This window comes from Drosophila novamexicana, unplaced genomic scaffold, assembly GCF_003285875.2.
Source record: "Drosophila novamexicana strain 15010-1031.04,08,12 unplaced genomic scaffold, DnovRS2.1 tig00002395-arrow-arrow-pilon, whole genome shotgun sequence".
Classification (NCBI taxonomy): Eukaryota; Metazoa; Arthropoda; class Insecta; order Diptera; family Drosophilidae; genus Drosophila; species Drosophila novamexicana.
In genome coordinates, this window is record NW_020824993.1 from 8,003 (window position 1) to 35,955 (window position 27,953).

General features: G+C 38.9%; 3 non-coding genes and 1 pseudogene across 3 annotated transcripts; all 4 read right to left on the bottom strand.

The window, feature by feature from the left end:
• Positions 1-8,738: 8,738 nt before the first annotated feature.
• Positions 8,739-8,917, bottom strand: LOC115769147. Its single transcript, XR_004018710.1, has one exon. It is a non-coding gene; the product is annotated as a 5.8S ribosomal RNA (ribosomal RNA).
• Positions 8,918-9,454: 537 nt separating this feature from the next.
• LOC115769149 lies at positions 9,455-11,448 on the bottom strand. Its single transcript, XR_004018712.1, has one exon. It is a non-coding gene; the product is annotated as a small subunit ribosomal RNA (ribosomal RNA).
• Positions 11,449-24,075: 12,627 nt separating this feature from the next.
• LOC115769148 lies at positions 24,076-24,254 on the bottom strand. The gene has a single exon (XR_004018711.1). It is a non-coding gene; the product is annotated as a 5.8S ribosomal RNA (ribosomal RNA).
• Positions 24,255-24,790: 536 nt separating this feature from the next.
• On the bottom strand, positions 24,791-26,783 carry LOC115769150 (annotated as a pseudogene).
• Between the last annotated feature and the right edge of the window lie 1,170 nt (positions 26,784-27,953).

Genomic DNA, 27,953 nt, shown 5'->3' on the forward strand with positions numbered 1-27,953 from the left:
CAAGAGTTCCATTGGTATATAAATCGCTAACATCATATCTTGCAGTAATTTTCTTACCATGTTGATCATCTTGATAACGCATCCGCTACAAAATTGACTTTACCCTTCAGATATTCGACTGTAAAATTATACTCCTCTAGTTCAAGTCTCATACGAGTTAGCTTAGAGCTTGGGTTTACCATTGAGAACAAGTATGTTAATGGTCTGTGATCTGTTTTGACATTGAAGTGTCTACCATAAATATATGGTCTGAAATAAGTTATTGCCCAATGAATTGCTGCCAATTCCTGTTCTGTTGTACTTTTATTACTTTCACCCTTAGTAAACGATCTTGATGCATAAGCAACTGGAAGTTGGAGTCCAATTTTGTTTTGAGTTAAAACTGCTCCACATGCTTGTTTACTTGCATCTGTTATTATGCAAAATTCTTTGCTGAAATCTGGGTATTGTAATAAATTCGGATTTATTAGTGCCGATTTGAGATGTTCGAAAGCATGCTGACAATCAGCTGTCCATTCGAATTCTACATCTTTTTTACATAATCTTGTTATGTGACGAGCATAGTCGGCAAAATTTTTGAGAAAACGTCTATAGTAGTTGCAGAATGCAACGAATCGTCTGGCGCTGTCCGCATCATGAGGAACTGGGTAATTTTTAATTACGTCGTATTTTTTGTCGTCAGGCAAGATTCCTTTATCCGTGCATTTGTGTCAAAAATGCCCAAAAATGTGACTTCATGCATGGAAAATGAACATTTTTCAGGATGTAATTTAAGATTGTATTTCCTACATTTCTCGAAAACATCAGTTAAGTTTTTGAGCATATGTGTTTCGGAACAACCAATGACTATTAAATCATCCATATAAAGGAAAGCTTGAGAAGGTTCTAATCCGGAAAATGCTATAGTCATCATTCTCTGGAAAGAATTTGGCGCTATTTTTAAACCGAATGGCAATCGCGTGAAGCGATACGAGCCATTGCCTGTTGAGAAAGACGTTATATCTCTTGAACTTTTTTCGAGTTCAATTTGATGAAATCCTGACATTAAATCAAGGCATGAAAAGTATTTTGCTCTTCCTAGTTGATCCAAAATGTCACCAATTCTAGGCAGCGGGAATTTATCCGACAACAGTTTTTTATTAATTTGACGATAGTCAATTACTAATCGCCATTTTTTCTTGTCAGAACCTGGAAGAGATTTCTTCGGAACTAACAAAAGTGGGCTGTTATAAGGGGATACAGACGGTTCGACTATTTTATTGTCGATTAATTTTTGTACTTGTACCTGTATCTCATTTATTTGACTTTGAGGGTTTCTATAATTTTTTATGTAGACTGGTTCATCATCCTTCAATCTTAGCTTTTGTTTGTAGAAGTTATTGGTAGTGATCGATTCGGTTTCGAGTCCGAATACGTCACTAACCTGGGTGCATAAGTTAGTCAATTCGTTTTTGAATTGTGGTGGAACATTTTTAGCTAATTGAGATAAGACAGTTTTTTCTCTATTTTCGGGATTGTTTTGAACTATATCGTAGTTCGAAAGTGGTTCATATGACAAATTTTTAATATCTACTACTTGATCGGTACTGGTCGTATTCAGTAATCGGACAAATGCATTTTTGGTTGTTGCAACTGTGTTTGCAACATAAATGCCTTCTTTAATTTCCTGGTTTGGAATTAGTACACTATCTTCATCTGATGATAGGTGAATTTTTCTGACTACTTGGGATCTTGCTGGTAGAACAATGGAATTATTACCAGAACTGTATGTTATTGGAACATAAATTGGTAAATTTAGATTATTTGGTCTCATTATGAGCCAATCTTCATTTGGTTTGAAATCTAACTGGCAATTGAATTTCTTAATAAAGTCAATGCCTATTATTCCATCACAAGGTATTGCGAAATGCAAATCTACTAAGTGAAAATCGTGTGGAATTATGTATTTACTTGTCTGTATCTCTATTGAAATCAGTCCTTTGGACTGTATTATGTCTTGGCCTATGCCTTGAATATTGATCTTCTTATTTATTTGGATATCATGAAAGATATCAGAATTTTCCTTTAACGGAGATATGTCTGCACCAGTATCTATTAAAAATACAAGTTTTTTATTTGTCTTCACATTGAAAAAGTTTACAAATATATTCAAACTAAGATTGATGGTATGAACCGCATAATTTTCTACTGCTGAATAGCTGAGGGTTGTTGAGAGTTTCCCTGATTGTTCTGGGTTACTCTAACATTGTTTGTATTATTATTATTTTGGTTGTTTCGACCTCGGTTTGAATTGTTGTTTCCATTTCCTCGGCCTCTATGGTAATTATTGTTTTGATTACCGCAATAATTCATCTATTGTGGTTTAATTTTTTATTTTGTTGAGGGTTGTGCCCGTTATTTTTGATTAAATCAACTCTATGGCAATTTTCTTATAAGTTCCCTTTGTTAAGTTATTAAGACAAGTCTTAATGCCGTTAAGAATTTTTCAAGACGGGTTTTTTTTTCGTCAAATTCTGGGACTGCTTGTGCAATTTCCCTAATATATGCCCTCTGGGCAGCGGCTGTGTCAACCATTATACGGCTATTATCAGCACTTTCTTCACTTTCGGATAAAATATCTTTGGAATCCAGTGTGATAACAGCAGGGATTGTTAGATTTGTTAAATCTTCTTCTTCTAATTGAATATCCTCAGTCCGAACCTCAAGGTTTTCACCGAGTTCTAACTTTGCAGGTGTATTCAAAATAGAAGGTAGTATTAAATTTAAATTATGCTTGTCTTTAACTGTTTGTATATTATTTCTCAGTCTTATTAGCAACCCCGACGTTTCTGACCAATGTTCATTGCTTAATACATCTTTATGTTGATATATCAATAATCGAGCTTCGTTAAAGCTGTCGATCAATGTTATAGAGTGCCTATTAACTGTATCTATATGCGTTTGTCTATTTTGTGTTAGACATTTATACGCTTTTTCAAATGTCGTTTTAATATTTTGGATCCGCTCAAAAAGTTCTGGCCATTCCATAATATCGACAAGCTACTTTGTTTTTTTTTTAAGATTATTCTGGGATATTCTTACTATTCATCATACTGTGTGTTCATTATTATTTATTTTTTCCCTTTTTTTTTTTATTTAGCTTAACTGGTATCTTATAGTTATTATGATATTGTCAATTATGATTACCAGTAATATATTTGTTAATTTTAAATCGGTGTTGTTTGATTCAACTTTATTTATAACGTTAGCAGTGGAATCCACTGACTTAACGTCTAATAGTCCCATTTTGGAGTTCTGTTCAAAATTATGATTCGATTGAATTAGAAAATCTTTGGAAAACTTACTTATTGCATTACTATTCATAAATAGAACATTTTTCCTGCCTATGATTCAATTTGTTTTTTTTTTTTTCTTGATTTCTGATTAAACTGACTGAACTGAAAACTTATTATTTTTTTTTTCATTTTTAAAATTTCAAATTTATTTGGAATTTAAGGTTTGGATTAATTTGTTTGCTACTGGGTAATTTACCCAGTGCCTGAGACGTGTAAAAAAAAATTTTTTTTTTTTTGACATAGCAACCTGCCTAATTTTTTAGTTTGGCTTTATGGGCCTCATTTCTGATTGGGCAAAAGATTTTCTGCTCAATTTTCCATAAATTGTTTCGATAATATTATATATATTTTAAAATTATTGCTGGTGTCCGCTGTTCCTGTTCTTCCGCGTCAGCTGGTCATCACCATTATGGTTGCGCTGACGCTCCCTTCGAAGGCGCAAGGGGCGGGGGTGCCTCTCGCGCTTGTTGATTTCTCAGCTGCTGTTGTCCTGGGCTTATGGGCTCAGGCGGAACCGGTGCCGGTCTTCGCACAGGTTATTGCCTCACCAGGCAAGTCGATCTGCAGTGTGGGCTGTCCAGAGGTCCAAGGCAATCTGCTGGGCATTGCTTGACGTACTTAGGCACTTTGCTTTTGGGAGGTGGTGTGGTTATAGTTTTGTTATTAACAACTTTAATATTTTTGATATTCACTGAGTGAGTATGTGGTGTAGGGTTTTCTTTTATCTGTTTCAGCTGTTGCTGATAAAAGTCAAGCATGGCTTGTAGCCTTGCTGTTGCCTTCCACGGTGTGTTGGCCTTGGGTGAATATAATTGCCACTTAATGTGAGCAATTTCTTTATTCAATTTTTTAACCCGGCCACCGCGACCCATAACACTCACTACACTCTACTCACTCAGCCTTTTTTTTGTGTTAATTTTTGTTCCTCCTTTGCTTGTTGTTGATGCCTCCCTCTGTTGGAATCCGTCCTGTCACGGTCGCCATATAATAGTTCCCTGATGAGAACACGTCAGTCTTTCTTGATGGTTCTTTATTCAATGATTCTTGGAGTTAGAGCTGTCCACCGTGAAGCAGTGAGCAGCCGTTTTACATACATGGTTTTTAGGCTTATTATATACAAGAGAGTCAGAGAGAGTCATGCGCGCACATATGTATACACAGCGACGGTCAAGCGTGAGAACGCTGACTTAGCCATTTGGGCGGTCGTTGTTATCAAGTGCGGATCATATTTCGTCTGCACTTGAATATGCGCAGAGGGCACTTAGCGTTAGGCGCGCTGCGACAAAGTCGCTGCTTATGTTTGCATTCTGTTGGCATAACAACAAAGTGTTGCAGCCTTATTCATATGTATGTATATACATATGTACGCATGCTACAATGTATTGGTTGACACGCAACTCCACGTCGAGCAAGCTCTACCCGCTTTGGGTATAAACCACCACGATACTCCCCGAAGGGCCGCAACCAAAAAGTCAGGACGGAACAAGTTCCGTGGGCTCCTGGCTACCCGTGGTACCAAATTTACTTACAGTTTTGGTCGACTGCCGTAGATGTATACTACCCAGTTTGGCCTCCACCGGCCTAAGAATGCGTCGTCTTAATGTTTTCGCCGCTCGAATTAGCTGGTTGTCCGAATATACCTCGGACAATCACCCAGGGTCACCACGAGGAGGCCACTAATAATTATATGTGGGGCACAATGTGCCTTCGAGTCGACTTGACTAATGATTTACGAAATACGCAACATGCCCTTCTACATCGGTCCATTGAACCCCAGTAGATAGGGACAAGAAAAGTCAGTGGGCTTAACGTGAGCACCTGCCATGTTGGCTTAATCTGACGGTATTCGAAAATACAACGAGCCGAAACAATGCGTCGGACTATCGCCCCTCCAGGACACTGTCGCTGCTCGAACAGTATCCCTTCGGTACCAATTGAATGAATGCCGGGCGGAGGCAATACATTCCCTCATTGGTGGGAGGTGACTCCGGTCTAAAACCTCATAAAAAAGCTATGTATTGGTTGAAACGCAACTCCACGTCGAGCAAGCTCTACCCGCTTTGGGTATAAACCACAGCCACCACGATACTCCCCGAAGGGCCGCAACCAAAAAGTCAGGACGGAACAAGTTCCGTGGGCTCCTGGCTACCCGTGGTACCAAATTTACTTACAGTTTTGGTCGACTGCCGTAGATGTATACTACCCAGTTTGGCCTCCACCGGCCTAAGAATGGGTCGTCTTAATGTTTTCGCCGCTCGAATTAGCTGGTTGTCCGAATATACCTCGGACAATCACCCAGGGTCACCACGAGGAGGCCACTAATAATTATATGTGACTAATGATTTACGAAATACGCAACATGCCCTTCTACATCGGTCCATTGAATCTCGTTAATCCATTCATGCGCGTCACTAATTAGATGACGAGGCATTTGGCTACCTTAAGAGAGTCATAGTTACTCCCGCCGTTGACCCGCGCTTACTTGAATTTCTTCACTTTGACATTCAGAGCACTGGGCACAATGCTTTGATTTAATTAGACAGTCGGATTCCCCAAGTCCGTGCCAGTTCTGAATTGATTGTTAATTGATAATCGTTATAATTTAAAAGAACTAATTGGTTGCCCAACTAGTATTCTTAAAAATTTTAGCAAGAAAGTTCCACAATTGGCTACGTAACTAAACTATCCGGGGAACAAGAAACTACCATAAATGATAGAAACTTTATTTACCCAGAACGAGCACATAAACCATGTTATTGTTTCCCAATCAAGCCCGACTATCTCAATCTTCAGAGCCAATCCTTATCCCGAAGTTACGGATCTAATTTGCCGACTTCCCTTACCTACATTATTCTATCGACTAGAGACTCTTCACCTTGGAGACCAGCTGCGGATATTGGTACGGCCTGTTGAGAAGTTTGCGTGTCCCCACCATAAATTTTCAAGGTCCGAGGAGAAAATATCGACACAACAGTATATGTCATGCTCTTCTAGCCCATCTACCATATCTCTCTGCGAAAGACTTCCATGGTAGTACGGCTATAAAACAGAAAAGAAAACTCTTCCGATACCTCTCGACGGCTTCTTTATGGTCGTTCCTGTTGCCAGGATGAGCACGAGGCCCATATTTAATAACAAACGGATACTCAACAGGTTACGGAATTGGAACCGTATTCCCTTTCGTTCAAAATTATTCAAGTGTATAAAAATCGGTTAGATGACAAATATATTTAGATTTTTCTTTACTTGAAAATTTTCGGCTTTCGCCTTGAACTTAGGACCGACTAACTCGTGATCAACCACTGTTCACACGAAACCCTTCTCCACTTCAGTCCTCCAAGGTCTCATTCGATTATTTGCTACTACCACCAAGATCTGTACCAATAGCGGCTCCATGCAGGCTTACGCCAAACACTTCTATGCACACCATTGTACCTTCCTACTCACTAAAGTTTCAAAATTTATATTACAAGTAATATAAACCATCTACTTTAGCGGTAATGTATAGGTATACAACTTAAGCGCCATCCATTTTAAGGGCTAGTTGCTTCGGCAGGTGAGTTGTTACACACTCCTTAGCGGATTTCGACTTCCATGATCACCGTCCTGCTGTTTTAAGCAACCAACGCCTTTCATGGTTTCTGTATGAGTTGTTAATTTGGGCACCGTAACATTACGTTTGGTTCATCCCACAGCGCCAGTTCTGCTTACCAAAAGTGGCCCACTGGGCACATTATATCATAACCTTAAACTTCATATCAAGAAAGTTAAGGTTCTTACCCATTTAAAGTTTGAGAATAGGTTAAGATCGTTTCGACCCTAAGGCCTCTAATCATTCGCTTTACCAGATAAGATTATTTTATACAACAGTTAAATGCACCAGCTATCCTGAGGGAAACTTCGGAAGGAACCAGCTACTAGATGGTTCGATTGGTCTTTCGCCCCTATACTCAATTCTGACAATCGATTTGCACGTCAGAACTGTTTCGGTCTTCCATCAGGGTTTCCCCTGACTTCAACCTGATCAAGTATAGTTCACCATCTTTCGGGTCACAGCATATATGCTCAAGGTACGTTCCAGTTAGAGGCATAAATAATATAAATATTATTATACATAACTATATAGAGCGCCCCGGGATTGCGTTAATTAACTATAAATAGTTAAAAAACTAATCCCATTAATAGTCAAGTTAATTACGCTATTAGGTTTATATCCCAATAACTTGCACATATGTTAGACTCCTTGGTCCGTGTTTCAAGACGGGTCCCGAAGGTATCCTGAATCTTTCGCATTGTTAATCATACAAATGCATATAATAAACACAAATATCAATGATAATTATGCCATTATATAATTCCGAAAAATTAACGCACTGTAATCATATAAATCTATCAGCACTTTATCAAATTTATATCTTTTATTTTATGTTAAAATGCAAGCATATAATTCAAATAAGCAATCAGACATAATTTTATGATAAATATTTATGCTAATAGATTACAATGTCCTTATATGGAAAAAATGCACACTATTATTATAATATTGTTTAAAATATTACAATTCTAATGATGAATTTTCCATAACGGATATTCAGGTTCATCGGGCTTAACCTCTAAGCAGTTTCACGTACTATTTAACTCTCTATTCAGAGTTCTTTTCAACTTTCCCTCACGGTACTTGTTTACTATCGGTCTCATGGTTATATTTAGTTTTAGATGGAGTTTACCACCCACTTAGTGCTGCACTATCAAGCAACACGACTCTTTGGAAACACCATCTAGTAATCATTAACGTTATACGGGCCTGGCACCCTCTATGGGTAAATGGCCTCATTTAAGAAGGACTTAAATCGTTAACTTCTCATACTAGAATATTGATGTTCCGTACACTGCATCTCACATTTGCCATATAGACAAAGTGACTTAGTGCTGAACTGATTTCTTTTCGCTCGCCGCTACTAAGAAAATCCTTGTTAGTTTCTTTTCCTCCCCTAATTAATATGCTTAAATTCAGGGGGTAGTCCCATATGAGTTGAGGTTGTATAAAACAATGTTAATTGAACATTATTTATTGTTCAATATAATGGGTAATACTTTTGTTCTGAAGTTCCATAAATTTTACAAGAATTCTTTTATCACACATCATTAATAAGAGACAATTCTAGATGAAGGAAAAATGTATTTTTCTTTTATGCTAGACATTCCTCAGTATTATTTGATTTGAAAAAAGAAAATATAATTCTTCAGTTTTCTCATACAAAATATACAATGAGTAGTACATCCATATATATATTAATATTATGAATATATTATGCATATCAGGGACACACATAATCTATCCAATAATATACCATATGCTTAAAACTTCGAAAAATTTTAAACAACTTAATTAGCAAAGTCTTACAACCCTCAACCATATGTAGTCCAAGCAGCACTATAAAATTAATTAAAGTACATAACAGCATGGACTGCGATATGCGTTCAAAATGTCGATGTTCATGTGTCCTGCAGTTCACACGATGACGCACAGTTTGCTGCGTTCTTCATCGACCCATGAGCCGAGTGATCCACCGCTTAGAGTGATAATTTTATTTTGTTTTATTTCATTACGTCACAAATATTTTTATTGAAAGAAATTAAAAATACACCATTTTACTGGCATATATCAATTCCTTCAATAAAATTTTTTATACCTAAACTGTGTTGCGAAATGTCTTAGTTTTACATATTCTCTAAAAATATAGCATGAATAAGATTATTATATAGATACAAGAATTAAATATTTTTATAGAAATATGTAAAGCATTAACCTGAAAGCAGGTACAACACTTACAATTTAGGTTGTTGCGTTTATATAACGTATGCGCATATAACAATGAACAATACATCTGTGCAACGCATGTATATTATGGTACATATACACGCAAGCTTTTTCATCATAAAAACGCATAAACACAGACAAATCCCAAATTGAAAATGATAGATATTAAATAAATATATACTAATTGGGCATAAGTATGTGTAAATGTGTTTAAATGAATATTTATTTATATTCAGAAAAATTTTATATATTTCTATATATAAAATTGTTTTTATTAACGGAAATGAACATTATACAATAATGATCCTTCCGCAGGTTCACCTACGGAAACCTTGTTACGACTTTTACTTCCTCTAAATAATCAAGTTCGGTCAACTTTTGCGAAACAACCGCAACACACAAGGCGTCACAGTGATCACGTCCGGAGACCTCACTAAATAATTCAATCGGTAGTAGCGACGGGCGGTGTGTACAAAGGGCAGGGACGTAATCAATGCGAGTTAATGACTCACACTTACTGGGAATTCCAAGTTCATGTGAACAGTTTCAGTTCACAATCCCAAGCATGAAAGTGGTTCAGCGGTTTACCCGGACCTCTCGGTCTAGGAAATACACGTTGATACTTTCATTGTAGCGCGCGTGCAGCCCAGGACATCTAAGGGCATCACAGACCTGTTATTGCTCAATCTCATTATTGCTAGACGCAATTTGTCCATTTAAGAAGCTAGTGTCCTTATAATGGGACAAACCAACAGGTACGGCTCCACTTATATAAACACATTCAAACACAATAAACATTTTACTGCCACTATGAATGAAGGCTATATAAGCTTCAACACCATAATCCTGAAGATATCTATTTAATATATTTGAGTCTCGTTCGTTATCGGAATTAACCAGACAAATCACTCCACGAACTAAGAACGGCCATGCACCACCACCCATAGATTCGAGAAAGAGCTATCAATCTGTCTTACACACTTATGTTCGGACCTGGTAAGTTTTCCCGTGTTGAGTCAAATTAAGCCGCAGGCTCCACTCCTGGTGGTGCCCTTCCGTCAATTCCTTTAAGTTTCAGCTTTGCAACCATACTTCCCCCGGAGCCCAAAAGCTTTGGTTTCCCGGGAAGCGACTGAGAGAGCCATAAAAGTAGCTACACCCAATTGCTAGCTGGCATCGTTTATGGTTAGAACTAGGGCGGTATCTGATCGCCTTCGAACCTCTAACTTTCGTTCTTGATTAATGAAAACATCTTTGGCAAATGCTTTCGCTTAAGTTAGTCTTACGACGGTCCAAGAATTTCACCTCTCGCGTCGTAATACTAATGCCCCCAAACTGCTTCTATTAATCATTACCTCTTGATCTGAAAACCAATGAAAGCAGAACAGAGGTCTTATTTCATTATCCCATGCACAGAATATTCAGGCATTTGAAGCCTGCTTTAAGCACTCTAATTTGTTCAAAGTAATTGTACCGGCCCACAATAACACTCGATGAAGAGCACTAATGCAGGTTTTTAAATAGGAGGAATATATAACAAATACAAGTATTTAATTAAATATAAGAACTCCACCGGTAATACGCTTACATACATAAAGGTATAGTACTAACTACAATTGTAAGTTGTACTACCCGTATGAAGCACAAGTTCAACTACGAACGTTTTAACCGCAACAACTTTAATATACGCTATTGGAGCTGGAATTACCGCGGCTGCTGGCACCAGACTTGCCCTCCAATAGGTCCTTGTTAAAGGATTTAAAGTGTACTCATTCCAATTACAGGGCCTCGGATATGAGTCCTGTATTGTTATTTTTCGTCACTACCTCCCCGAGCTGGGAGTGGGTAATTTACGCGCCTGCTGCCTTCCTTAGATGTGGTAGCCGTTTCTCAGGCTCCCTCTCCGGAATCGAACCCTGATTCCCCGTTACCCGTTGCAACCATGGTAGTCCTAGATACTACCATCAAAAGTTGATAGGGCAGACATTTGAAAGATCTGTCGTCGGTACAAGACCATACGATCTGCATGTTATCTAGAGTTCAACCAATATAACGATCTTGCGATCGCTTGGTTTTAGCCTAATAAAAGCACACGTTCCAAAAGGTCCGTGTTTTAATTGCATGTATTAGCTCTAGAATTACCACAGTTATCCAAGTAACTGTTAACGATCTAAGGAACCATAACTGATATAATGAGCCTTTTGCGGTTTCACTGTTAATTCGTGTGTACTTAGACATGCATGGCTTAATCTTTGAGACAAGCATATAACTACTGGCAGGATCAACCAGAATAATGTTTTTATAATTTGTATGTACAAAATATACATACATATATATATACAATATGTACTTACATTACAACTTAATATATTTTTGAATAAAAAACATACAATAGATATTAATGTTAAATATAAACGAATATGGCCATTGTTACATAGCATTTCATGTTCGTTAATTTACGTTTCACATATTTTAAAATTCACCACATATTATATCTATATGAAATATATATAATTCGTTCAAAAATATCTTTATATGTACACTTACTTAATATATACTTTATCACACATTGTTTAATACCAAAATGGAATAAACATTTTAATTTTGATGACAAACTTGATAATTTATTTATATGTATAAATTATATATGTATAACTTACATACATAATTATGCGATAAAAATATATTAGGTAAAACAAGTCACATACTATACTACATAGTATGTAAAATGTTAAAGTTTCATTTATGACAAATATTTAAAATAATTACAAAAAATTTTAGAAACTTTGTTTTTCCAGCGTACTAATCGTCCATACATCTGTATGAATCGAATTTCCATTGGATGCAAATGTTAAATTTTACGATAAAAGGAAACACATTTGTTTACACGATGTAGTAACAATAAAATTATTACAAACAACATATCTTGGCTTGAAATTTCACAATTATCTTTTTCTTAATACCGTAAGCCAAATGTTATACAACATAACAAATAACGATATATAACTCAAAAAACGAGTATATGACATACTTTTAAAATTATATACTTTCAGCATATAATGTGATGAGCACACAATGCTCACCATGAATAGGTTTTTTGACACGTCATCTATAATGGCGATATTTTTTCCAAATGCTACCATTCACCTTAAGGTCATCATGTACTAATTTAATAATACATTTATATAACTTCATTATTCTTTTTATTTTAACATAATTGACTTATGCCGGCAAGGCAACACTCCACAGTCATATGAATTTACCGTATTTAAAATTTTTCATATGACATGCCTTGCTCGACACCACTCCCTATATAGGTTTTTTGACACGTCATCTATAATGGCGATATTTTTTCCAAATGCTACCATTCATCTTAAGGTCATCATGTACTAATTTAATAATACATTTATATAACTTCATTATTCTTTTTATTTTAACATAATTGACTTATGCCGGCAAGGCAACACTCCACAGTCATATGAATTTACCGTATTTAAAATTTTTCATATGACATGCCTTGCTCGACACCACTCCCTATATAGGTTTTTTGACACGTCATCTATAATGGCGATATTTTTTCCAAATGCTACCATTCACCTTAAGGTCATCATGTACTAATTTAATAATACATTTATATAACTTCATTATTCTTTTTATTTTAACATAATTGACTTATGCCGGCAAGGCAACACTCCACAGTCATATGAATTTACCGTATTTAAAATTTTTCATATGACATGCCTTGCTCGACACCACTCCCTATATAGGTTTTTTGACACGTCATCTATAATGGCGATATTTTTTCCAAATGCTACCATTCACCTTAAGGTCATTATGTACTAATTTAATAATACATTTATATAACTTCATTATTCTTTTTATTTAAACATAATTGACTTATACCGGCAAGGCAACACTCCACAGTCATATGAATTTACCGTATTTAAAATTATTCATATGACTTGCCTTGCTCGACACCACTCCCTATATAGGTTTTTTGACACGTCATCTGTAATTGCGATATTTTTTCCAAATGCTACCATTCACCTTAAGGTCATTATTATGTACTAATTTAATAATACATTAATATAACTTCATTATTCTTTGTATTTAAACATAATTGACTTATGCCGGCAAGGCAACACTCCGCATTCATATGAAGGTTTTTTGACACGTCATCTTTAATGGCACTATTTTTTCCAAATGCTACCATTCACCGTATATTTTTCATGTACTTACTTTATAATAATTCATATTATTTTCATATAATATAAGTTGATAAAGATTATATATAATATATATAAAGATTAATATCATTTATAATTTTATTAGAATATAATAATCATATATATCAATAATCGCTTACAATATATAAAAATTTCATAATCACGATTATTATCCAATGTGCAATTAACTCTTGTGTATTTTTATATAGTTTAGAGATGTCATTGTTATTTTATTATTATTATATATAGTTTAATGTTGTTTTAGTTACAATTTAATTATGTATGTTAATATAGAATAGTCTTCAATTTTTGTATAAGTAATATTTAGAAATATTTCTTCATCCAGCAATTTTTTTATCACCTTTATAAAATTAAATTTTGTTTTAGAAGAGGCTGATTTCCATCCGCCAATTTCATATTTTCATTATATATATTTTAACATTGCATTAATTATTATATATATATTTTTTTCTATGTTATATGCTTTCCTCAAAAATAATTGAAGTTTTAATACTGGTACCAATTTTATATATTTTCGTTTATCCAAAAATTATATATGACTGAATGACATTTTATAGATCTCTATACTCCCCCTTGTTATTGAAGCTTAAATTTAGTTATTGTGTATATATATATTTCATATATTCCATTCGTCAATTCTATATTTTCATATATATATATCAATATTGCCTTAAGTATTATATACATATATATTGTTTTATCTTATATGCTTTCCTCAATAATAATTGATGTTTTTAATTCATGTATTGTTCATATATATTTTTCATATATTCCATCCGTCAATTCCATATTTTCATATATATATATCAATATTGCCTTAAGTATTGTATATATATATATATTTTTCTGTCTTATATGCTTTCCTCAATAATAATTGAAGTTTTAATTCATGTTTTGTTGTGTATATATATTTTTCATATATTCCATACGTCAATTCCATATATTCATATATATATCAATATTGCCTTAAGTATTATATATATATATATATATTGTTCTATGTTATATGCTTTCCTCAATAATAATTAAAGTTTTTATATTTAGGTATAAATTGATAATATATTTTAAGCGAATGTATAACCCATTTATACGAATTATGTTCGTCTAGTGTTGCTTTTTATCGAATCATCAAGCAAAGGATAAGCTTCAGTGGATCGCAGTATGGCAGCTGCTTAACCACTTACAACACCTTGCCTGTTACAAAAGTCGTTTACAATTGATTCTAGGCTTTGTCATTGTATTAAATAATGTTTTAAAATATAACTGGCGCGGCAACAGGTGATCGAAGATCCTCCCAATTTACTATGTTATAAATAACATTGGCATCACATCCATTGTCGTTAATAAAATAAATTAAAAACTTTTAATGGTTTAGAAGCCATACAAAGCAAATTGCCCCTTATTTATCATTGCAGTCCAGCACGGATACGACCTTAGAGGCTTTCAGGCATAATCCAACGGACGTAGCGTCATACCACTGTTCGCTCGAACAAGTATTGTGCCATTTGTCCGTACCTGCGGTTCCTCTCGTACTACGCAGGAATGCTGTCGCAACAACGTTTTGTCATTAGTAGGGTAAAACTAACCTGTCTCACGACGGTCTAAACCCAGCTCACGTTCCCTTGCATGGGTGAACAATCCAACGCTTGGTGAATTTTGCTTCACAATGATAGGAAGAGCCGACATCGAAGGATCAAAAAGCGACGTCGCTATGAACGATTGGCCGCCACAAGCCAGTTATCCCTATGGTAACTTTTCTGACACCTCTTGTTAAAAACTCTTTAAACCAAAAGGATCGATAGGCCGAGCTTTTGCTGTCCCTGTGTGTACTGAACACCGAGATTAAGTCAGCATTTGCCCTTTTGCTCTATGTGTGGTTTCTGTCCGCACTGAGCTGGCCTTGGGACACCTCCGTTATTATTTGAGAGATGTACCGCCCCAGTCAAACTCCCTACCTGGCAATGTCCTTGAATTGAATCATACCTGAGTAATTGGAGTTATACCAAATTTTTAAATCAATAATACATAAATGCATTCTCTCATTAAAGAATTTGTTTGCGATTATATAACAAACTCGTGATACTTTGATCAAGAAGCTTGCATCAAAACCCAATACCATAAGACATAATAATTATATCCGTATAATGGCTAGGAAATGATACACGTTCAAGTAAGTAAGGAAACAATAAGAGTAGTGGTATTTCATTGTCGATACCAAACCGAAGTCTAATATCTCCCACTTATTCTACACCTCTTATGTCTCCTTACACTGCCAGATTAGAGTCAAGCTCAAAAGGGTCTTCTTTCCCCGCTAATTATTCCAAGCCCGTTCCCTTGGCTGTGGTTTCGCTAGATAGTAGATAGGGACATGAAAGTCAGTGGGCTTAACGTGAGCACCTGCCACGATGGCTTAATCTCACGGTTCCTAGTATAGGATTAATTCAAGCGTCAATCACCGCCTCCTTGGAACAATTCCGCAGGTACCAATTAAAGACACGACTGTTTGGTTGTGACTTCTACCTTGGTTTGGCACGAGGACTATCTAAGCCTCTTCCGAAATCTGGATTACGGAACCCGGTTGTATGACGCAACTCCACGTCGAGCAAGCTCTACCCGCATTTGGGTGTTAAACCACAACCACCACGATACTCCCCGAAGGGCCGCACCAACTAACCAGGACGGAACAAGTTCCGTGGGCTCCTGGTTACCCGTGATACCAGATTAAAGACCTCTGGTCAGGCCTCGTACCAGAAGGGTACTTCCAATTTAAACTCCAAAACAGTTAAGGGTTGGTGGCCCCAGAAACGATAAAACACTGCTGCAGGAAATAGAACGCAATTGATATAAAACAGCAATTGACAGGTGGAACAGTATACACCATGTTCATGGCATGGCTTTCTCACTGTGGGGAGGGAGGCTTATTCCTGCCTCTTCCGCAAGCGACGGCATTTTCAAATTGATCATAGATCAAACCGCTAGGCGGCCAGCTAGTGTCCCCAACAAGTCCCAAAAGACTATGGCGGAGAGAGCAGAGAGCCGAGACCGCCTCTGTGTTCCCTAACGCCCGTGGTCCCAGATCAATCCTCTGGTCAGAACTCGTATCCTGAAAGGACACTTTCAGTTTTAGCTCCATGATGCTGGGGACTGGTAGCTCCGGACAACACAATGTTCAACAAAATGCCCATTCAGACACACCCCCACGTTCGTACCCCACCATTCGTACCCCCACATTCGTACATCTACCATCCATCTTCATTCATACAATTCCTTCCTGCAATTGCAAACGTCGCCTGGAAAATGCAGCTCTCGCAAACTCACTCATTCTTCTAACCCTATCATTAGTAGAGATTGATTGACTTACGTTAAACCCGCCACTAACCTCACTTATACCCATCCCCCTCAGATCTCGAAGATCTGCATACCTTGTGCACTCACAGAGAACATGCTCCCATGTCTCAGCAGCCGAGCCACAACGGCATTCTGGACTGTCATAAAGGCTCCTCGAATGCAAGAATGCATTGAGGGAACCGTGACCAGTCAACAGGAATCCAAGACTCAGGCCGAACCCAAAGTCTGGTCGGCTGCCGGCAAATGTAACCTTCCGTATAAACCGATGAGTGACACGCCCATTCCCGCTTGTGTCCCATCTGACTTGCCAGTCAGACAGAACACACTCTTTCACCAATCTCTTGCATTCATTAAGCCCTAAACTCTCCACATCCCTATCTGCTAGCCAATCATTCTGCAGCAATGGCAGCCGCCTCTTGATTCTGTACATCAAGGCTCGACGCCTGATCTCCAAGTCAAGGGGGGCCACTCCCAACAGTACCTGCATTGCCTCCGTAGAGACAGTGCGGCACACAGGCAAACAACCTAACAGAAGCACTCTCTGGTTTCCAGCACTTTCTTTCTGCCAACCACAGTCGTGACCGCCTTGCACCATACAGACGATCCATATGCTGCAAATGCAGCAAACAGACCCTCATAGATGGTGCGGACAGCACGTCTGCTTAGGCCCCAGTCAGACCTCAAAATACGACGCACTTGCCCCACCAAACCAAGTAGCCGGGCCTTGAGACCAGCGATATGAGGAGTGAAACACATCCTCTCGCCGAAGGTTATGCCGAGGTATTTCACCTCAGACGCATACCTCACATTCACTCCATTCAGTCTGACAATGGGTGGCCGACTAGCTACCAATCTGCCCTTGAGCAGCATTGACACTGTCTTGTCCATTGCAAGACTGACCCCAACACTTTCACCCCACTCATACACAGTGCGCAAGCACATACCCGCATTCGTTTCGATCTCAAGACGCGACCGACCCTCAATCAAGACGAGTAGATCGTCCGCATACGCACAACACTTACACATCTGCTCGAGCTGCACCAGCAAGGGGTCCATCATGAGGTTCCAAATGAATGGGCCACAGATAGATCCCGGCGGACAGCCACGAACCACATCCACGCTCACACATTCACTCCGCCCTACAGCACACGCACGTCTGCCTGAGAAATAGCTCTTCCAGAGAGCTAATTCTCGGCACCCGCATTCATCCAACCTTCTCAGAACACACGCCCAACTCAGGTAGTCGAAAGCACCTTTAAAATCAACAAAGATGCCCAAGACATACGTGGAGCTGCTAGCCTCAACAGAGTCACTAACATACCTCCACGCATCCTCAACACATCTGCCCTGCCTAAAACCAAATTGCCTGTCAGACATTTGGTCACTCATTCTCTCCTGAAGCCTTTCTACCATAATCCTTTCCAGAACTTTTCCAAGAACCGGAAGAAGACTGATGCCCCGAAAAGATCTAGGATTGCTCCTGATCCTGTCAGGCGACTTCAGGAGCACTATCACTCTCGCACACTTCCATTCACTGGGGAAATAACCCTCATTCAGACACTTCGCATACATCGCTTTCATATATTCTGGAATTGACTTCCAGACACTTTTACACATTTCTCCAGTAAATCCATCCATACCAGGGGACTTCCTCGACTTTAACCTCGAGAAAGCCACCTCCAACTCACTATCCAGAAGCGGATCAACAGGACTAACCACACTAGGTGGTGAGTCCTGATGATCCGCTCTGGGAAGGAATTCATTCAACAAGACATTCATACAATCCCTCCATGCCGTTAACTGAACGTTACCAACACGGAGGCTACTTACATCTGTTTCCCTGCCTCTACCTCGAACTATTTTATAAGCACGACCCCAGGGGTCGTCCTTATTGCGCTCCAGGAAAGAGCGCCACTCATCTTCTTTCACCTTTATAAGCATTTGCTTGTACTCATTCAGACACCGACTATATTCAATCCTGAGTTGGGCTGCACCATCCGCATTGGTAGCTCTGGCCCTTTGGAATCGCTTCCGCAGAGACCTGACCATCCGCCGCTTGGTGCTCAACTGATTCGTCCACCACTTCACATGCTTGAGGTTGACCATACGATGCCTCTCAAACACGCGATCATTCGCATCAGTTATCCACCTATTCACACATACGACCTGCTCATCCACATTCAAATCATTAAATGCATTCAGCGGAACTTGCGTTGCCGCCTCCTGCACAATGAGCCCATGAAGGGACCAATTCACACTACAAGTGCGCCAGCGATTACCCCCAACACTTTCATTCCTCGTAATAGTGTGTGTGACAACAATCTCAATCGGATTGTGGTCACTCACACCAAGCCCACCTAGTACACACCAATGAAAAGCATACATACTCATTGCTACCGCATTGACTAGAGTAACATCAATGTCACTCTGACCCACCGGACCCGCAAACGTGTACCACTCCCTGGGTTCGTTAACGACCCGAACATCCTGGGACACGGCCCACTCGGCTAGCATCTCACCCCGTGTGTGGTTCGAATACCCAGACGAATGTCTGGATACCTTACTGAACCACATGGGGGATGATGCATTCGCATCAAGACCAAGGATGACTGGTATGCTACTAACCAGTAGTAGCACCTCATCCAAGTAAGCAATGTATGGTTCGAGGGGATCCCCGAACTTACAATACATGTTTACTACAAAAATCCTGCCAAATCTGCCGCTAAGGCTCACACACACCCCCCAGTCAGTTGAACTCACCAAAGTGCATTCAATACTGACATCATTCACAATGACAGCGGAGTTGGCCCTGCTGTCAGGAAATACTCGCATACATGCGGGCAATCCCCTTACGCAACCTCCGGTCGCGTAGAGTTCCTGCAGCAGGGCAACGACGCTGCGCCTTTCACACATCATAGCCCCCACATCACACATAGCTGCATACGACCTTTGACAATTCAGCTGAAGAAATCTGCTAGACATTTTAATGTCTAGCATTCGCCCGCGCAACAATCCGTATATGGGACAGGCTAGAGACATCATCAGATGTCCCGACGGCTTCCCCTTAAAGGAGCAATTGCTGCAATTCAGTGCATTGCTGCACTGAGCCACGCGGTGACCCATCTGGCCGCAGCGACGGTCTCGTAAAGGTCACCCATGAACTCGTCAGGGGTGATCTGCGAGTGAACGCCCTGAACCACAACTTTCGGCCCTAATTTATCATTCACACACACTTCCAATCCCACCTCGTTGAACTTTGTGTTCTCCACAATTTTCTCACGCTTGGCGACCGATGGAGTCCGAATTAACGCACCTCCATCCCTTAGAGGTTTTACCCTTATGAATCCGCACGCCAAGAGAGGGACCTACCTCCTTCACCACCTGCTCAACCACGTCCTTAGCGGTTTTGCCAGCAGCCTTGCTGCGCACAACCAAGGACCAGGTCTCGACTGGCCGAGGCATCTCCGGGGTAGACGGCGCTGCCGACCTGGGACCCCCTCTGGCGGCGTTCACCGACGAAGCCCGCACTTGGCCGGCTGGAAACGCCTGCATCCCCGCAAACGGCCTCCAAGCGCCCCTGCAGCCGCTCATTCTGCGCCACAAGCGCGAACAAGAGCTGCTCATACTGCCCAGTATAATCAACTAACTTGCAAATGAGCGACCCCGTGGCTCTCTCCTTGAGTGCAAGCTGCAATAAAGCTCCCGTTATCCCCTTCATCTGCTCGACAGCTGTTCCTTTTGGCTTCCTCAAAGCCGCCGCACTTGTCGACGGCCCCTCCACGGCAGGCTCAGACACATTCAAAGCGCTCGCGGCATGAGGAACGAACAAAAACCAGCTCCTCCACACTTGCACCCGCTGCTCCGGGCGAGCCATCTGCGGCTCCCGCGGGAACAGCGCTCCCCTCACGCGCACCAACTGAGCTGACAGCGCTTTCGGAAGTTGCCTTCCTTAGGCGCTGCTTGCTCCTCCGCCTTACCTCGCTGTTCGATGACGACTCCGACAAGGCCACCTCATCATCCAACTTCATCCTACAATTTTCGGAAGTCCCCTTCTCAGCGGGCTTCTTTTTGCGTGGCGGCATCGCCCGCAGGTGTGCGCTTATCTATTTAATATAGCACGCACACACACACACACACACGTAGAAGCTGGCGGTTTCACACACACACACGAACGCCTGTTGCTCACGCAGCAACGACGTAAACAAAGCAATAAAACTTTATTGCCGATAAGCGCACAAAATGTAAACAAGATACCGTTGCTTGAAAGCACCGTTAATTTATATTGTTCGCGAAGCGAGCGATGAAATAATCACGTCTGTTTCTCAGTAGATAGGGACAAGAAAGTCAGTGGGCTTAACGTGAGCACCTGCCATGTTGGCTTAATCTCACGGTATTCGAAAATACAACGAGCCGAAACAATGCGTCGGACTATCGCCCCTCCAGGACACTGTCCCTGCTCGAACAGTATCCCTTCGGTACCAATTGAATGAATGCCTTGCGGAGGCAATACATTCCCTCATTGGTGGGAGGTGAGGCCGGTCTAAAACCTCATAAAAAAAGCTATGTATTGGTTGAAACGCAACTCCACGTCGAGCAAGCTCTACCCGCTTTGGGTATAAACTATCCGGGGAACAAGAAACTACCATAAATGATAGAAACTTTATTTACCCAGAACGAGCACATAAACCATGTTATTGTTTCCCAATCAAGCCCGACTATCTCAATCTTCAGAGCAAATACTTATCCCGAAGTTACGGATCTAATTTGCCGACTTCCCTTACCTACATTATTTTATCGACTAGAGACTCTTCACCTTGGAGACCAGCTGCGGATATTGGTACGGCCTGTTGAGAAGTTTGCGTGTCCCCACCATAAATTTTCAAGGTCCGAGGAGAAAATATCGACACAACAGTATATGTCATGCTCTTCTAGCCCATCTACCATATCTCTCTGCGAAAGACTTCCATGGTAGTACGGCTATAAAACAGAAAAGAAAACTCTTCCGATACCTCTCGACGGCTTCTTTATGGTCGTTCCTGTTGCCAGGATGAGCACGAGGCCCATATTTAATAACAAACGGATACTCAACAGGTTACGGAATTGGAACCGTATTCCCTTTCGTTCAAAATTATTCAAGTGTATAAAAATCGGTTAGATGACAAATATATTTAGATTTTTCTTTACTTGAAAATTTTCGGCTTTCGCCTTGAACTTAGGACCGACTAACTCGTGATCAACCACTGTTCACACGAAACCCTTCTCCACTTCAGTCCTCCAAGGTCTCATTCGATTATTTGCTACTACCACCAAGATCTGTACCAATAGCGGCTCCATGCAGGCTTACGCCAAACACTTCTATGCACACCATTGTACCTTCCTACTCACTAAAGTTTCAAAATTTATATTACAAGTAATATAAACCATCTACTTTAGCGGTAATGTATAGGTATACAACTTAAGCGCCATCCATTTTAAGGGCTAGTTGCTTCGGCAGGTGAGTTGTTACACACTCCTTAGCGGATTTCGACTTCCATGATCACCGTCCTGCTGTTTTAAGCAACCAACGCCTTTCATGGTTTCTGTATGAGTTGTTAATTTGGGCACCGTAACATTACGTTTGGTTCATCCCACAGCGCCAGTTCTGCTTACCAAAAGTGGCCCACTGGGCACATTATATCATAACCTTAAACTTCATATCAAGAAAGTTAAGGTTCTTACCCATTTAAAGTTTGAGAATAGGTTAAGATCGTTTCGACCCTAAGGCCTCTAATCATTCGCTTTACCAGATAAGATTATTTTATACAACAGTTAAATGCACCAGCTATCCTGAGGGAAACTTCGGAAGGAACCAGCTACTAGATGGTTCGATTGGTCTTTCGCCCCTATACTCAATTCTGACAATCGATTTGCACGTCAGAACTGTTTCGGTCTTCCATCAGGGTTTCCCCTGACTTCAACCTGATCAAATATAGTTCACCATCTTTCGGGTCACAGCATATATGCTCAAGGTACGTTCCAGTTAGAGGCATAAATAATATAAATATTATTATACATAACTATATAGAGCGCCCCGGGATTGCATTAATTAACTATAAATAGTTAAAAAACAAATCCCATTAATAGTCAAGTTAATTACGCTATTAGGTTTATATCCCAATAACTTGCACATATGTTAGACTCCTTGGTCCGTGTTTCAGGACGGGTCCCGAAGGTATCCTGAATCTTTCGCATTGTTAATCATACAAATGCATATAATAAACACAAATATCAATGATAATTATGCCATTATATAATTGCGAAAAATTAACGAACTGTAATCATATAAATCTATCAGCACTTTATCAAATTTATATCTTTTATTTTATGTTAAAATGCAAGCATATAATTCAAATAAGCAATCAGACATAATTTTATGATAAATATTTATGCTAATAGATTACAATGTCCTTATATGGATAAAATGCACGCTATTATTATAATATTGTTTAAAATATTACAATTCTAATGATGAATTTTCCATAACGGATATTCAGGTTCATCGGGCTTAACGTACTATTTAACTCTCTATTCAGAGTTCTTTTCAACTTTCCCTCACGGTACTTGTTTACTATCGGTCTCATGGTTATATTTAGTTTTAGATGGAGTTCACCGCCCACTTAGTGCTGCACTATCAAGCAACACGACTCTTTGGAAACACCATCTAGTAATCATTAACGTTATACGGGCCTGGCACCCTCTATGGGTAAATGGCCTCATTTAAGAAGGACTTAAATCGTTAACTTCTCAACTAGAATATTGATGTTCCGTACACTGCATCTCACATTTGCCATATAGACAAAGTGACTTAGTGCTCAACTGATTTCTTTTCGCTCGCCGCTACTAAGAAAATCCTTGTTAGTTTCTTTTCCTCCCCTAATTAATATGCTTAAATTCAGGGGGTAGTCCCATATGAGTTGAGGTTGTATGAAACAATGTTAATTGAACATTATTTATTGTTCAATATAATGGGTAATACTTTTGTTCCGAAGTTCCATAAATTTTACAAGAATTCTTTTATCACACATCATTAATAAGAGACAATTCTAGATGAAGGAAAAATGTATTTTTCTATTATGCTAGACATTCCTCAGTATTATTTGATTTGAAAAAAGAAAATATAATTCTTCAGTTTTCTCATACAAAATATACAATGAGTAGTACATCCATATATATATTAATATTATGAATATATTATGCATATCAGGGACACACATAATCTATCCAATTATATACCATATGCTTAAAACTTCGAAAAATTTTAAACAACTTAATTAGCAAAGTCTTACAACCCTCAACCATATGTAGTCCAAGCAGCACTATAAAATTAATTAAAGTACATAACAGCATGGACTGCGATATGCGTTCAAAATGTCGATGTTCATGTGTCCTGCAGTTCACACGATGACGCACAGTTTGCTGCGTTCTTCATCGACCCATGAGCCGAGTGATCCACCGCTTAGAGTGATAATTTTATTTTGGTTTTTTTCATTACGTCACAAATATTTTGATTGAAAGAAATTAAAAATACACCATTTTACTGGCATATATCAATTCCTTCAATAAAATTTTTTATCCTAAACTGTGTTGCGAAATGTCTTAGTTTTACATATTCTTTAAAAATATAGCATGAATAAGATTATTATATAGATACAAGAATTAAATATTTTTATAGAAATATGCAAAGCATTAACCTGAAAGCAGGTACAACACTTAAAATTTAGGTTGTTGCGTTTATATAACGTATGCGCATATAACAATGAACAATACATCTGTGCAACGCATGTATATTATGGTACATATACACGCAAGTTTTTTCATCATAAAAAAGCATAAACACAGACAAATCCCAAATTGAAAATGATAGATATTAAATAAATATATACTAATTGGGCATAAGTATTTGTAAATGTGTTTAAATGAATATTTATTTATATTCAGGAAAATTTTATATATTTCTATATATAAAATTGTTTTTATTAACGGAAATGAACATTATACAATAATGATCCTTCCGCAGGTTCACCCACGGAAACCTTGTTACGACTTTTACTCCTCTAAATAATCAAGTTCGGTCAACTTTTGCGAAACAACCGCAACACACAAGGCGTCACAGTGATCACGTCCGGAGACCTCACTAAATAATTCAATCGGTAGTAGCGACGGGCGGTGTGTACAAAGGGCAGGGACGTAATCAATGCGAGTTAATGACTCACACTTACTGGGAATTCCAAGTTCATGTGAACAGTTTCAGTTCACAATCCCAAGCATGAAAGTGGTTCAGCGGTTTACCCGGACCTCTAGGTCTAGGAAATACACGTTGATACTTTCATTGTAGCGCGCGTGCAGCCCAGGACATCTAAGGGCATCACAGACCTGTTATTGCTCAATCTCATTATTGCTAGACGCAATTTGTCCATTTAAGAAGCTAGTGTCCTTATAATGGGACAAACCAACAGGTACGGCTCCACTTATATAAACACATTCAAACACAATAAACATTTTACTGCCACTATGAATGAAGGCTATATAAGCTTCAACACCATAATCCTGAAGATATCTATTTAATATATTTGAGTCTCGTTCGTTATCGGAATTAACCAGACAAATCACTCCACGAACTAAGAACGGCCATGCACCACCACCCATAGATTCGAGAAAGAGCTATCAATCTGTCTTACACACTTATGTTCGGACCTGGTAAGTTTTCCCGTGTTGAGTCAAATTAAGCCTCAGGCTCCACTTCTGGTTTTGCCCTTCCGTCAATTCCTTTAAGTTTCAGCTTTGCAACCATACTTCCCCCGGAGCCCAAAAGCTTTGGTTTCCCGTGAAGCGACTGAGAGAGCCATAAAAGTAGCTACACCCAATTGCTAGCTGGCATCGTTTATGGTTAGAAATAGAGCGGTATCTGATCGCCTTCGAACCTCTAACTTTCGTTCTTGATTAATGAAAACATCTTTGGCAAATACTTTCGCTTAAGTTAGTCTTACGACGGTCCAAGAATTTCACCTCTCGCGTCGTAAAACTAATGCCCCCAAACTGCTTCTATTAATCATTACCTCTTGATCAGAAAACCAATGAAAGCAGAACAGAGGTCTTATTTCATTATCCCATGCACAGAATATTCAGGCATTTGAAGCCTGCTTTAAGCACTCTAATTTGTTCAAAGTAATTGTACCGGCCCACAATAACACTCGATGAAGAGCACTAATGCAGGTTTTTAAATAGGAGGAATATATAACAAATACAAGTATTTAATTAAATATAAGAACTCCACCGGTAATACGCTTACATACATAAAGGTATAGTACTAACTACAATTGTAAGTTGTACTACCCGTATGAAGCACAAGTTCAACTATGAACGTTTTAACCGCAACAACTTTAATATACGCTATTGGAGCTGGAATTACCGCGGCTGCTGGCACCAGACTTGCCCTCCAATAGGTCCTTGTTAAAGGATTTAAAGTGTACTCATTCCAATTACAGGGCCTCGGATATGAGTCCTGTATTGTTATTTTTCGTCACTACCTCCCCGAGCTGGGAGTGGGTAATTTACGCGCCTGCTCCCTTTCTTAGATGTGGTAGCCGTTTCTCAGGCTCCCTCTCCGGAATCGAACCCTGATTCCCCGTTACCCGTTGCAACCATGGTAGTCCTAGATACTACCATCAAAAGTTGATAGGGCAGACATTTGAAAGATCTGTCGTCGGTACAAGACCATACGATCTGCATGTTATCTAGAGTTCAACCAATATAACAATCTTGCGATCGCCTGGTTTTAGCCTAATAAAAGCACACGTTCCAGAAGGTCCGTGTTTTAATTGCATGTATTAGCTCTAGAATTACCACAGTTATCCAAGTAACTGTTAACGATCTAAGGAACCATAACTGATATAATGAGCCTTTTGCGGTTTCACTGTTAATTCGTGTGTACTTAGACATGCATGGCTGAATCTTTGAGACAAGCATATAACTACTGGCAGGATCAACCAGAATAATGTTTTTATAATTTGTATGTACAAAATATACATACATATATATATACAATATGTACTTACATTACAACTTAATATATTTTTGAATAAAAAACATACAATAGATATTAATGTTAAATATAAACGAATATGGCCATTGTTACATAGCATTTCATGTTCGTTAATTTACGTTTCACATATTTTAAAATTCACCACATATTATATCTATATGAAATATATATAATTCGTTCAAAAATATCTTTATATGTACACTTACTTAATATATATTTTATCACACATTGTTTAATACCAAAATGGAATAAACATTTTAATTTTGATGACAAACTTGATAATTTATTTGTATGTATAAATTATATATGTGGGGTTTTATATTAAAAGTTTATTATAAACAAGTGTATTGTTGATTTAACAAATTGTATTGCTTAGGATGATTATCATTCGAATCAAAGTAACACGTCGTTTCGTCGTTTTGTTCTCAGCCTTCATACCACACAGGTCCAGCGTTGAACTTTTCGTCTTAACGAGCAAACATCTTCTGCTCTACGTCCAGTACGTTGCCCTCGTGGCTTTGCACTGTCCTCGTTGATCGTCGTTTTTGGATAACTCGCCGTCTGCGAATTCGCCGTCTTCTTTGCTCGTTGTTACGCGTCGTGTATTCGTCGTTCGTCTTTTAGCGTGTTCGTTGTCTAGGGATTCTTGTGCTGTTGGTTGTGCACAGTGGGATTTGGGTATACAGCATTTACCCAACCCACATTCGGCCATTCTGACTAAGCGTTCGGCCCGAATGCTTCCTCGTCATCTTCATCATCGCTGCCAATGGACCATGGCTTCATATATTCGGCACACGTTGCAGAATTCTTCGGCCCATCGCAATTACCTACTTTCTGGACATCATACGCGTTGTTATGCTTAATCTTAACGACTTGATAGGGCCCCAAAAACTTAGGCTTTAATTTTAGGCCTCTACCAAACTGTGTGCGTTTTATGGCAATAAGGTCGCCAACATTATAACGTCTTGCATGCTTTCGTCTCAGATTGTATGTATTTCTATTTTCATTTTGAATTTTTAAAATTTGTGTTTTTGCCTTTGCTCTTAATTCGGTTCGATCGTCATTAAATAAAGCTATTGTTTCTTTATTGATTATATCTCGAATCTTCCGATCTTCTTTTG